Here is a 14,955-nt window from a genome sequence, read left to right as displayed (position 1 = left end):
AATTGTTTGTTTTTATCTTCTTTGTTTTGGCTTATTTCAAGCCTTTTTAAAAATGTTTGATTACATTAAAAGTAATGCTTGTTCACTGTAGAAAATTTGGAAAATATGATACCAATCTAGACGTGACCATTCTTAATGAGAGCTAAGCAACAGATCAGATCAAAAGTGGGAGTGAGAAGTAAACACCAGTTTCCCCAAATTAATAGTTTTGTCTAAGATACTGATTTTTAACCTATCAAATTCAATATCCTTTATTTCTAACAAACATTTGCCATGTTCACTTTAATATTCCAAAATGAAATTCATAGATAACGTAACTCTGCTATACACATAATTGGAAAAAATACCATGCTACCGTAACTGGAATATAAAAAAGAAAGAGACAGTAATAATAAAATAACATGTATCTTAGGGCTTCCCAGGTGGCACAGTTGGTAAAGAATCTGCCTGCCAATGCAGGAGACACAAGAGATGCATGTTTGATTCCTAGGTAGGGAAGATACCCTAGAGGCGGGCATGGCAGCTCACTCCAGTATTCTAGCCTGGAAAATTCCATGGACAGAGGAGCCTGGGGGGCTACAGTCCATGGGGTTGCAAAGAGTCAGAACTGACTGAGCACACTCACACGCACACACACACAACATGTGTCTTAATATGTAAATGTTTTGATGTGACTATACAGGGAGACATAATGAAGCAGTCAGCTTCTACTGTAAATATGCGAGCTATATACACAGATTGATGTGAGACTACTGTATTAGTGTTTCAAACACTAAAAGCACTATGTAAACCAGAAGACAATGAAGTGATGTCTTTAAACTAGTGAAAGAAAGATGTCAAAACATAAGTCTATACCCAGCAAAAATATCTTTCAAAACTGAAAAATAAAGACATCTTCAGACAAGAGTTGAGAGAATTCAGTGTCACTAGATCTGAAGTACAAGAAATGTTGAAGGGAGTTATTCAGGAGAAAGGAGAACAATATCAGATGGATACTTGAATATATGAAAAAAGTGATAAATACCAGAGATGTTTTTTTGAAAAAGGTAAAAACTACAAAAAATATTGGCATCAGTAACAATTATCCAAAATGGTGAGGCTAAGGCTATGTGGCCTTGATCAAGCTATTTAACTTCTCTGTCTTAGTTTCTTCATCTGTAAAATGGGAATACTATTTACTTTTTAGGTGGTTTTCTGAAGATTAGATAAGTTAATATATAATATGCTTATAACAGTGTCTGGCACTTACTATACTAGATGTGCTGTGCTGTGCTTAGTCACTCAGTCGTGTCTGATTCTTTGTGATCCCCTGGACTGTAGTCCACCAGGCTCCTCTGTCCATGGGGATTCTCCAGGCAAGAATACTGGAGTGGGTTGCCATGCCCTCCTCCAGGGGATCTTCCCAACCCAACAACTGAACTCAGGTCTCCCACATTGCAGGCAGATTCTTTACTGTCTCAGCCACCAAGGAAGCCCAAGAATTCTGGAATGGGTAGCCTAACCCTTCTCCAGGGGATCTTCCCAACCCAGAGATAGAACCGGGGTCTCCTGCACTGCAGGCGGATTCTATACCAGCTGAGCTACCAGGGAAGCCCACTAAGCTAGATAAATGAGAGCTATTATTGTTATTACTAGGGAAACCCCATTGTTACAAAAGTCTTACACAAAACAAAGTAAAATCCTTGTTCAATAAACAATTTCATTCCTAGAAAATTTCATATATATTAAAATTATGCAAAACATACTTTGTGATTACAAGTAAAACAGACTTGGGCTCTAGGCTTGGATAATTTAAAGTATATTTTACACCTACCTGAACACCTTGACTGACATTCAAAAGTCCTGTGGGACAAGGACAGAACAATTCTTCATTGTGTAGAAATGTAACACATTCTCATTGCAAAGCATCTAATATCCCTAATACTTCCTCTTACCCAGTAGCACCCTCAACATGTGACAGCCAAGAAAACAACCCCTTCTAGCAATGTAATCCTATTGAGAATCCTAATCCAGGAACAGGTTTAGGGATCATTACCTAAAGGCAACGGAACAGACAGCTGGTTTCCCGAAAGGACAGTTTTGCTACATTCCAAATGTAGTTATATCTCAACCTGGGCTCAAATACTTAGTAGTTATGTGATCTTGGGATAATCTCTTAATCTCTCTGTGCCTCAATTTTTCATATGTAAAATGTGATTATAATGAGTCCTACCTTACATGGCTATGAGGATTAGCGACAATGTATGTACAGTAGTACCTAGCAAAGTATTGGGTTGGCCAAAAAGTCCATTTCGGTTTTCCATAACAGCTTATAGAAAACACAAACGAACTTTTTGGCCAACCCAATATCTGACTCAAAATGAATAATAATGGTAGTTGTTGTTATTGGCATCTTTGTAGGCTATTAGAGGAAGAATTAAGAAGAATCATCCATTGTGGCAGGACTACTAGTGCCCACCAAATATTCCAAGTACTCCCTTATATTTCCCAGTGCCCTTTTCAGTTAGGGTAGGGCCTCGTGATTGGTTCTGCCCAAGGAACAACAAGCAGAAGGGATGTGTCATTCATTTAGAGGGCCGAGTAGATAAGAGCAGGTATGCTGTCTCCTTGTCTTTCTTCTCCACATCAGCCTTGCATAAGAGAGAAATGAGAAATGAGCCCCTGATCAGTGCACCCCTATTTAACAGAGATTGAAGCACAAAGAATGTAACATGGAACTGGCTTACATATGCAATGATCTTTAGTCTCCTGTGTACTGTATAAAAGGCCATTGACAGAAACAAAAATTGTTTCCAAATTCACCACTGTATGCAATTTTTCTCGTGAAATTGTATCTAATAAGTAGAGAAAAATAACCCTGTTGAGCAAACGTGCTAGGTGGTTGGTTAGGTTCATTCACTAACTAGGTGACTCTCTCACACACTCTACCATTTACTAGGAAATTCAGTTTCATGTCTTAGCAAAAGGACACACTTATCCATAATGGACCCGAAGCATTAAAGTGTCAGTACAACAAATGGTAAAACCATGTATGTTAAAGATCTACTATGTACAAGTCACAGATAGTTATAGATGAAAGTGGATATTAGAGGTCATGTCATCTAATGCTTATACTTTATACATGAAGAAATTGAGGCCAAAGAATGGAAAAAGGATAACCCCAAGATGATCAAGGTAGATAATGACAGTCCTGGAGTCATAAACAAGGCCCCTTCCCTCCTAGATCAGCCATCTTTCCACTAATGTCCATGATTTCTGACATATGACCATCTAAATACACGTGGCTTTGTTACCCCTTTCTGTGGTACAGGTACATGAAGTTCTATAAGAGGTAAAAACAGCACATCAGAATAAGATGAGAGAAAAGCCTGGGTGTCATTGAAATATTAGAAAAATGAGTTAATAGCATGTAAATTTATAACATTTGTAAATAACATTCACACATCAAATCCCTATCCAAAAATCCACAAAATCATTCATCTCCACAAAACATCTGTGCTGTCCATGAAAAAAAAAAAATGCATTTGGAGTCCTCTTTATACAGAAAGGGATTTCAGAGAAGCATTTATCCTTGTTTCCTGTAACTTCCAAAGTGACTGGCTGGCAATAAAGATATAGCATATGGCTAGGGTTCAGAGTGACGCATACAAGGTGGGACAGTGTTAAAGAATCCACCTGCCAATGCAGGAGATTCAAGAGACCTCAGTTCCATCCCTGGGTTGGGAAGATCCCCTTGAAGGGAAATGGCACCTAACTCTTATATTCTTGCCTGGAGAATCCCATGGACAGAGGAGCCTGGTGGGCTACAGTCCATAGGGTTGTAAAAAATCAGACACGACTGAGTGTGCACACGAACATGCATGCACACACACACACATACACACACGGACCAGAGTATGGCCTGTTAATGCACTGTGGGGACATTAGCTGGTTTGCAGAAGGAATGGTCCCAATGTCTTGGCTTCCTAAGCCTTCAGTCTGACCATGTGACTGACCCAGCCTACCATTTGGTTCCAGAAGCAGCAAAAACCAGAGGCTTTCTTTCACCCCTGAAGAGCTCACACCTCCAGCTAAGCATCTCCATCTTCAGTGTCAGAATCATGAAGGAGGGAAGACATCATTGGAATGGAATATGCTTTGATGTCAAAGTCCCTCTCAGTGGAAAAGCTCCTAGCTTTCTCTCCCCAGTACTGCTGCCAGACTATGAACTAGTAAATCTCAGCACAAGCAGCTGAAGGCCACATGTGTAGCTGCCCTGTGTACGCCTTGGGAGGAACATTTGTCATGTGTTACATACCAGGGGCTTAAATTACAGCATGCACAGCTTAGGAGGATCCATTTACAACAACAAAAAAAGATTCTTTTTTTCAAAAAGTTTCTTCTGTTAACTCTGGCTATCATCTACACCTATAAATGGAATCTTCTTCCTTCTTCCTTTGGTGGGAGGAGAGTGGTAGGCAGACAGGGTCTAGTGAATATACCTGCTAGAATGCCAGCGTTATACAGAACGCTGACAAGGCAAATTGTGGTGCATACCCAACTGGGTTCTATCAAGTTTTCCAGTTGTCAGTGGCTTAAAGAAATCATTCGTGAATTCCACCAAAACCCAAGAATACATATCATCTGGGACTGCTGATTGGGATATATTTCAAGTTTGTTCATTTGCCTGCATTTTTTATCGATTACTATTGCTGAGATTTTTCATACTGCCTCAAAGTCTCCACTCTTTGTTCTTTTTCCTAAAGAAAAAATATATATATACACACAACAGATATGTATTATTGTTTTCTACATGTGTTTGTGTGCATATTTATACATTCAGGCATGCACACATATACACATGTGGTTAAGTGTTGTCATTGGGTATGTATATAGTATTTATAGTCACTTTCAGAAGAGTTGCTATTTAAAGATCTGATCTACCTTTAGCACAAAAACACTAAATAAGACCATAACTATTCATTCCACATTTCAATGCCCATGTTTTTCTGCACAAAAAAACTCTCCATTTCCTGTTCCAGCAGCCCCAAGGTTTAGAGAGAATGAAGTTTAGGGGTAGAAAATGCTTTAGGACAGTGTTTCTCCAGCTTCTGAATCAAAATCCCTTGGTGAGTTTGTTAAAACACAGATTGCTAAAGACACCCTAGTTTGATTCAGTAGGTCTAGTGGGAAGGAGGGCGCTAAGAGTTTGCATTTCTAATAAATGTTCAGGTTGTGTGGATCACAATAAACTGTGGAAAATTCTGAAAGAGATGGGAATACCAGACCACCTAACCTGCCTCTTGAGAAATCTGTATGCAGGTCAGGAAGCAACAGCCAAAACTGGACATGGAACAACAGACTGGTTCCAAATAGGAAAAGGAGTATGTCAAGGCTGTATATTGTCACCCTGCTTATTTAGCTTATATGCAGAGTACATCATGAGAAACGCTGGACTGGAAGAAACACAAGCTGGAATCAAGAGAAGATGCCAGGAGCAATATCAATAACCTCAGATATGCAGATGACACCACCCTTATGGCAGAAAGTGAAGAGGAACTAAAAGCCTCTTGATGAAAGTGAAAGAGGAGAGCGAAAAAGTTGGCTTAAAGCTCAACATTCAGAAAACTAAGATCATGGCATCCGGTCCCATCACTTCATGGGAAATAGATGGGAAACAGTAGAAACAGTATCAGACTTTATTTTGGGGGGCTCCAGAATCACTGCAGATGGTGACTGCAGCCATGAAATTAAAAGACACTTACTCCTTGGAAGAAAAGTTATGACCAACCTAGATAGTATATTCAAAAGCAGAGACATTACTTTGCCGACTAAGGTCCGTCTAGTCAAGGCTATGGTTTTTCCAGTAGTCATGTATGGATGTGAGAGTTGGACTGTGAAGAAGGCTGAGTGCCAAAGAATTGATGCTTTTGAACTGTAGTGTTGGAGAAGACTCTTGAGAGTCCCTTGGACTGCGAGGAGATCCAATCAGTCCATTCTGAAGGAGATCAACCCTGGGATTTCTTTGGAAGGAATGATGCTAAAGCTGAAGCTCCAGTACTTTAGCCACCTCATGAGGAGAGTTGACTCACTGGAAAAGACTGTGATGCTGGGAGGGATTGGGGGCAGGAGGAGAAAGGGATGATTGAGGATGAGATGGCTGGATGGCATCACGGACTCGATGGACATGAGTCTGAGCAAACTCCGGGAGATGGTGATGAACAGGGAGGCCTGGCGTGCTGCGATTCATGGGGTCGCAAAGAGTTGGACACAACTGAGCGACTGAACTGAACTGAACTGAACTTGGGATCTGTGGTGAAGAGGCTTGACATTTTTTGATTAAAGCCTGCATGATTCTGACTCCATAGATCAAAAATGGCTCCCTGGGCACAGGACAAGAGAGAAAAATAAGACTTCTGTTTATGTGTGCCAATCTAAGGGAAAGGACTGTACAATTTTATACCATCTCTCTCCTACAACTCTGTGAGTTTGCACAGAATGGGGTAGCCTGCACTTGTGAAAAATGAAGGGGAAAATAAGGAATAACATGTAGTTAGCCAATCCATGTTTGCTAGACAATGATCTTTTGATTATGACAAAGGAGATGAAGGTGAAAAATGATGAATTTACCAGTTCACCTCGCCCTAGAAAAAAATTGATCCTGTAGGTCTCAAACTTAAGTGTGAAAATTTTGATTTAGGAGTCTTCATCAGACCTTCTTGATGTGAATCTTGGTGCACTGGCGTAGGAATTATCACTTGAACGAGTGATTCTGGGCCATGTGGCATAAAGACCACACTTGGAGAAGAAATAATCTAACAGTACCAAAGCCAAACACATAGGAAAGAGAACATAATCATGCTTAAAGAAAATCTAGAGGCAAGTGTCACTTCATGTAGTACAGACCACGTACTCAGAGAAAGCTTACAAAGTAAGTGATCAGAGTGATTTTTTTCCTGCAAATGGCATTTAGGATTTTTAGAAATCGGGGTTTTGGTTAGTCAAGAAACTATCTTCAGCACTAAATGAGACACTGATAAATGAGTGAATTATCCAATGCTTTTATATAAAGATTTACACATTTTCTTCAAAGTACTTGTATTAACTAAGTACATCCACAATAGTGCCACTATTTACTCACTTTGCCCCATTTGAAAGATGAATAAATAGAAACCTAGAGACCACTTTTCCCACAGTCGCACAAGATAAGTTGACTGAACTAAGATTAGAACTCAGGACTCAGTGCTGACGGAGACATGTCAGTGGTGGCAGGCTGAAGTCACAGGAAGAGAGATGTGAAAAACACACTTCATGGTTTGCTAAGTTTGCATCATTTGGGTTGCCACACCATGTTTTTGTGTTGGAAGCTCAAAAAACATGGTGTTGGTTAACAAGAACAAGAATCAACAAGTAGATTGCCTCTTGCACTTGTTGTAGCCACGCATTCCGGGAAACAAGCTCACTCAGAAGGACAATGCAGATAGTGGAGTGCAGTTTATTACACCGGCGGGCCCAAGGCAGAGTCTCCTCTTAGCCAAGGACTCCGACCAGCTTTTGTGAAAACCTTATATACCCTAAGTGTACGTGCCCAAACCCACCTCCCCAAATTCCCTGAAACTAGTCTGAACAAAGGAAGAGAAAGATACAATCAAAGTTAACTCATGATTAATATGCCTTAAGCCTAGGTAGTTAACAGTAGACAATCATCAATAGGCCTGTGGTCGTACCCCAATAAGCATAACAGAATTTATGATTCTATTCTGTTACACAGATAATTAGGGTATTCTTTTAGACAACAGAGAGTCTAGGTATGAGCCCCGGGACTCTTCCTTCGGGGTGGGGGGGGGCTGGTTTTCCAGTTGTTATGTCATTTCCATAGATACTGGGCATATAGCTCAAAGTCCACAGTCCTACCCAAGATGGAGTCCTGCTTTCAAGATGGAGCCTGTTCTGTCTGTTTCCTCCTTCACACCGAGGTGTGTTTTGCCTTCTGGACTATCCTTCAAAATTCTGCAAGACTATAATCATAAAAGCAATAAAAGTAGGGTGGGGAGGGAGGAGGGACAAGACACCACCCAAGGCTATTACTCTTGCTACTTGTGGTATTAGTATTGTTTTAGGAACACAATAGAAGACTCTGCTTTGCTATGAGCTTTTAAAAAAAAAGTCAGTTATTTGGGGGAAATTAGCATAATCTGGTGTTCCCTTTCCTATTTGCAAACTGCATTTACCTGAAGCAGCTGTCCCTAGTTATTATACACCCTCATGTATCTGAGATGGCCCCATCTATCTATATACAGTGAAGAGCTTTTGCTAAGTGAAAAAGCAGTGAGGAAAGGTAGACCAATCAAGGCCCATATTTAAAGTGCTAGGACACAGTTGCTCTCTTGGTTAGAACATGCAGGACCCTATAAATTTAAGACCATGACACTGAGAGCTGGTCTCAAAGACCAGCCAACCACAGGAATTAGAATGCACAAAGGCACTGGCCAGAAGAATAGAATGGTATAAATACCAAATGTCAGCCAGAGCTTATAAATCTAACTGGATCCTTCCTATCCTACAGATCAGGTCAAATGGCATTGATTTCACCCCTGTCTGTCCTCATGACACCTAAATCTCATTAGATGTGAAAAAAAAAAAACCCCTGTTCTCCAATTTCTTACCTAATTATTGGGGAGAGAAAGACATTTTGGAATGGGTTCTCGCTGGTTGGCTTTTTGTATAATCTATTAGCATTCCAACTTGTCAGAATACTTGTTGTTCTGTAGCATTTGGGTGAGGGGGGAGCTATAAATAAACAGAACTGTGAGAGTACAACCCGCTGTCAGCATGACTTGTAAGCCATCCCATTATAACAACACACTCTGAATTTTGCCTTATTACCTTCCATGTTCAGTAGCTGGCCTCTGCCCAAGGTTAGACTGAAATACCTTAGGTAATTGACATTTCACCTTTCATTTTTTTCAGCTCTTCTTGTTTTTCCCTCTACAGCAGGGAAAGGAGAGATGAGCATCACTTCACAGGATACAAAGACAATTTTAATGAAAATAAGGGTGTTGGATTAAAAAAAAAAAGATGCAGACACTATTTTTTGCCTATTGTAAAATAATGCTCAGTATCAAAGACACAAGCAAAGCAGTATGTAAGTAACAAACTTTCAACAGAGCCCAATCTTTTAAAGCCAGTTATTCCTTCCCTTTCAAGATACATAAGTAATGAAACAGATCAAATCAATAGGAGTTTCTCCTTTCCTGACATACCTCAAAACTCTCCCTGGGCAAACAGTTCTTTGCAAACCAATATCAAACATTCCCTTCATTTATGTCACATTCCTATATGTAGCCATGTGCAACTGTCTTGTCTGAACTTCTTGTTGTCTACAGACTCCAGTTAGCTTTGATTTTAAGCAAAAATCACAGTGGTCTTCCCTAGTCATTGTAGTACCAGGATGCTGAGAAGCTGTTTTGGGAGGAGAAATGTATACTGTGTTCTCGATTGATTTCCAAGGAAAAGCCACTCTGCATTGCCTCCTCTTAATTTTCTCCTTCCAGCTTGCCCTTTCTATCATCATGGCAGGTGACATGAGTTTTAGAATAGAAAAAAAATGAGAAAACCCCCTTTTTCTGATTTATTCCTACTACCTCAATTCTTACATGGAAATTACATTGCACAACTTCGCATATACTTCTTTGAGAACAAATGAATTTGGGTTGACATGCCAGGATCAGATCTTGAGATAGTGATCCTGGACCAGAATCTAGCTCATTTGTTCAACGGGTTTACTATTATTGCAAACAATAAAAAATAGCTATCATTTATTCATTACTTAACTGTTGCAAAGCACTTTACATGGTCGATCTCATTTCATCTTCATTAATTGCTATCATCATCTGCATTTTGCAATTTCAAAAACTAAGGCATTGAGAAGCTGTTTAATTTCTAATAGTGGAACTGAAACTTAAGACCTGATATGTATGAATACAAAGCCTGTGCTTTTGATAACTACATTTTATTGCCACATATATTCAAATCAACTCTGCCAAGAGGTATTTTCCATTTAAAAGAGGAAACAGTTTTAAAATTATTATTGTGCTTTTCTCCTTTGTCTTCTTGAGTACTTAACTTTCACCCTAGTCTGCCTGAGGTAATCATCTGCAGAGTTGATGGCTATGAACAGCACAGACATTAGCATCTATGACAGAAAGAGAAGAAAAGAAGAGAAAGACAGGGCAATATTCACTTCTTACATACAAAATAGAATCATGCAGTAGGGCAACAGCCTTCAGGCCAGGCTTTTTGTCTTATGACAATAATAACAGTGCAATTAATAAGATTTTTACTATGGCCTAAATGTCTCTACTCTTCTTAATATCTTGTTAGGAGTTATACATATACACATACACACACAAATTGCATGTAATTCTATGTAAAAAAGTATATATATCCTAATTCCTTTATTTCTTCCTTTATAAAGTCAAGGGTTAAGTTGAAAGGAACCAGATCATAGAGTGTCCCAGAAAAATAATCCATTTTCCTGTGACAGCTAAGCCAATTCTCTGAGAGAAGCAGAATGTAGTCTGGTGGGGGTGAAAGAACCTTTCCAGTCCTGGAAAATTGTGAGGGGAAGACAGGCAGAAAAGACAGATGAGTCTACAGGGAGAATCACAGTAACATAGGTAAGAGTAATACTACTCCTCAACTGAAACTGGGAGGAGGCAATGTCACAGATAGAACATGAGCTCAGGTATTCTGATTACATGTCTACTGCGCTTCCCACTTTACCACAGCCGAATCACTAGGAGTATCAATTCCCACTAAACCAAAGGAGCATCAGTACGTTCCTATAAACTTCAAAACTGGTTTTCCAGCTTTTAAGTTGTCACAGCAGAGAATTTAAGCCTGAATGTCAAATCAATACCTTCTAAGGATATGCTGTATTATTTATTTGCTATATGACAAATTGAAGAATTTGCCATCTGCTTTACTTGGAATCCTTTTCCAAAGGAGTAGGTAGGATAGTGTCATTGTTAAGAGAACATATAGGCTCTGGAGTCAGACTGGCTTGTGCCACTCCCCAGCAGTGTGACCTTGAAAACATTACTTCACCTCCTTGGGCCTCAATTTCCTCATATGTTAAAATGGAGGGTTTTTTTGAGGACTAAATTGGATGATGCATGTTAAGTACATAGCAGAGGGCCTATGAAATGGTGTTAAAAAAAGAAATGACTGGCCCAGAATGGAGTCACCACCGCTATGCCCCACATCAGTCAACAAAGGCTTAATACCTAACTTAATTGCAGTTAAAACCACTCCCAAGAATGCAGGCTTAATCAATCAGTCTGGAATTTTCTGGTCAGTACCAATGCGGTAATCTTCCACATAGCCCACTTCTGGCCCCCATAAGTGAGTTTCTGCTAAGTCATATCTGACTCTGGGACCCCATGGACTGCAGCATACTAGACTCTTCTGTCCTTCAGTATCTCCCAGAGTTTGCTCAAATTCATGCCATCCAACCATCTCACCTTCTGTCACCCCCTTATCCTTCTGCCCTCAATCTTTCCCACCATTAGGGTCTTTTCCAATGAGTTGACTCTTTGCATCAGATGGCCAAAGTATTGGAGCTTCAGTATTCTTGCCTGAAGACTTCCATGGACAAAGGAGCCTGGTGGGCTACAGTCCATGGGGTCACAAAGAGTCAGACATGACTAAACGACTAACACTTCACTTTCATAAGTAGGTTACCTAAGCCTGAAAAAAATCCACTCTTTCCCCCCTTTCACCTATAAAAGTCTTCCTTTTTATATAGCCCCTCTGAGCTTCTTTCTACTTGCTAGATGGGATGCTGTCCAATTCATGAATCATTCAATAAAGCCAATTAGATGTTTGCATTTTACTTGGCTGAATTTTTGTTATGTAACAGACTTGGTGGTAGTGACGGGAACTGAAGTAAACTTCCAATGGCATTTGGGGGCAACTAAAAACACTGGTGTGGTGCCCCTTTTTAATTCACTTGCTCACCATCTCTGAGAGCCATGAGGAAGTTCCTGACAGTTTTGAGCTCCACTCTCTTTGCATTGAACTCCACTCTCTTTGCATTGAACTCCCAACCTAATTGGTTTTCCTGTGCAGCGTGGATTGGCTTAAGCTGGCAGATGGCTTTCTCCAGAGCCCAACTGAGCTGACAGAGTTCTGCCCAGAGCCAAGCCCCTAGCCTTTTAGAATGCAATTCCCCAGATTCTGAGTGCAAAACACCCAGCTCTTGATTCTGTCTTAAGATCCATGTGGAACTGTTAGTGGTAGTGTTCCCTATCCATGTGGAACACCCACTCCACAGTTCCCATTTGTTGAGATCTGCTTGTTCAATCCTTTCCCCAGTCCAAGGTTTCACAGGAAGCAATGGTGGTGTACCTAGGACCTTCTCTTGGCCAAGATCCAGTAACATCTCTCGGTTACTGCTAATATATTGAGGTGCACATGTTTGTCTTGTTCTGTGTATATTTATCAGAGATGGGATTTTTCATTTCTAAGGAGTCAAGTTCACCACCTTCTGGCACACCTTATTTTATGACTAAGAACTATATTCTCAAAAGCTATAAATACCTACCAAAAAAGCAAAACCTTACTAAAAACAACCTAACATTATAATTACCATTATAGGGATTGTTCCCAACTCAACAAGACATTCATTAAAAAGTATACTTGAAAGTAAGGGTTCTGAATTACACAAACAGAATGGGTTACCTATGTAGAAGTTTCCAAAAGGCTTCAGGATTCCAAAAATAGATTCACTGAAAGACCTGTTACAAAAGGCTAGTGAAAAATTAAAAACACAAGGGGTGCTTAAGATAAAAGACAGTAAGACTGATATGGCTCCTACTGCTCCCCTTTAGCCACCTTTTCCTGCGTATTCACATTTCACTAATTTTCTACCTGAACTGCTTTTCCTCTCTGAAGAGATTATTGAAGTCGCCTTATAAAACTATCCAAGGTTTCAGATGAACCTTCTCAGGTACCTTTCATTCCTTGGTGCAAAACTGAACTAGGGGCCATAGTTAGAGAATTCCCGAAACATAGAGAGGATCCTCAAAACATTTTTTGAGGATTTAACAGTCATACTAGGGACTATGACCCCAGGATGCCAGATCTTTATCAGCTTGTGCACATGTTGGGGCACCTGATGAAGCCCCAAAGTGTATGCAGGAAACAAAATGGCAAATCTTGAAGGATAATATTTGACATCTTCAACCAGAGAAAACTCACAAAATGGCAACTGACCTTTTACAAGCCATCTCTAGAGTCTTCCTTACTTGCACTGATTGGCCAATCCTTCAAACATGAAAACAAAAGAAGGATGAATATGTGGCAGATGTTAAAGCCCATTCAGAAACCCTCTTCTTATGATATTCTGGGTTTCACACATTAAATAGGGTCATCCAACCTGCCCTGGGGCTTCCCTGACAGCTCAGTGGTAAAAGAATCTGCCTGCCAATGCAGGAGACACAGATTCAATCCCTGGGTTGGGAAGATCCCCTGGAGAAGTAAATAGCAACCCACTTGTAGTATTCTCACCAAGGAAATGTCATGGACAGAGGAGCCTGGCATGCTATAATCCATGGGGTCACAAAAGAGTCAGACACAACCTAGTGACTAAATGACCTGCTCTATCTGCCCAATTTGTAAAGGGATTATCTCCTGAGGTTAGCGGGTTGATATAAAGGCAGAAAATGTGGTGGGAGGTCACCAGTCTGCCTGAACTTGTAACCATAGAGGAGCACTTTGAAAGGAAGGTCCATTAAACTTATAACCTGCCTTCACTGATCAAGCTTGCTTTAATTGTTACCGCAAAAACTTGCATGTCCTCCAAGTATCACATAGCCTGAAAAATAAGCGGTTCACTTATATGGATTTTCAAGAACTTGGAGTCAGCTATCAAACTGCTTAAGACTGGCTAGGATCACCAATCCTCCAACTGGGCAAGCAACAGTATGCACTGAGTGACCTCCTGACACCAGAAGGCCAAAAATTCTACTTGCCAGGTCACACCGTGGTAAAGAATCTGCCTGTCAACGCAGGAGACACAAGAGACAAGTTGGATCCCTGGGTCAGGAAGATCCTCTGGAAGAGGAAATGGCATCCCACTCCAGTATTCTTCCTAGAAAATTCCATGGACAGAGGAGCCTGGCGGGCTCCAGTCCATGGGGTTGCAAAGAGTTGGACACGACTGAGCGACAAGAACAGTACGCACACAAATTTCTAAACGTGCATCCCATGAAGAAACCTGCAGTTTAGCATGAGCAGAATGATTATCTGACCTTTTCCTTATTTCCAATCACCTTTCCCCACACTCTTCAGATTTCACCTTTGTCACATGAATATTCCAAGCCCTCTACTTCAAAGACACAGACTTGAGATTCATTCTCCCATCTCTTCACTTTGCTGAATAAACCCTATCTTTGCTGCAAACCTCACCGTCTCAGCATTTGGCTGGCTGCACTTCCAGCAAATGGATCTGTTTCTGGAACACTTAGAGCAAGATGGTAAACAAAAATCTGCCTAGGCATTGGCCTTTCAGCTATATGACCTCCTAGGCTACAGACTTAAAATAACACCTGAGTCCCCCACAGGGCACTGTTCTTGGGGACCACTATGAAAACAAAGGCCCAAACATCAATGTTTCATTTGTAATCAACGGGGACACTTGATAAAAGATTGTCCTTAATGATCCTAAGTAAATTCTTCAGCTCAAGTGCCCCCATCCCTACCCCCAAGGGAGGGCCCCCACATAGGCCCCTCTCAGAGCTGACAGGACTTGAAGGGATTCTCAGGTAAACTGATGCTAGCAATTTCCTTAAATAGCCAAGGGGAAAATTAAAACTTGTTTTAAAATTACCTTAACAAATTCTCTTTCAATTCTGGTTTCCTTGGGATGTAAGCCCAGCAGTGGGATTGTTGGGTTGTATGGTAGTTCTATTC

Source organism: Ovis aries, chromosome X (assembly GCF_016772045.2).
Source record: "Ovis aries strain OAR_USU_Benz2616 breed Rambouillet chromosome X, ARS-UI_Ramb_v3.0, whole genome shotgun sequence".
NCBI lineage: Eukaryota > Metazoa > Chordata > Mammalia > Artiodactyla > Bovidae > Ovis > Ovis aries.
This window is presented reverse-complemented; position numbering follows the sequence as displayed.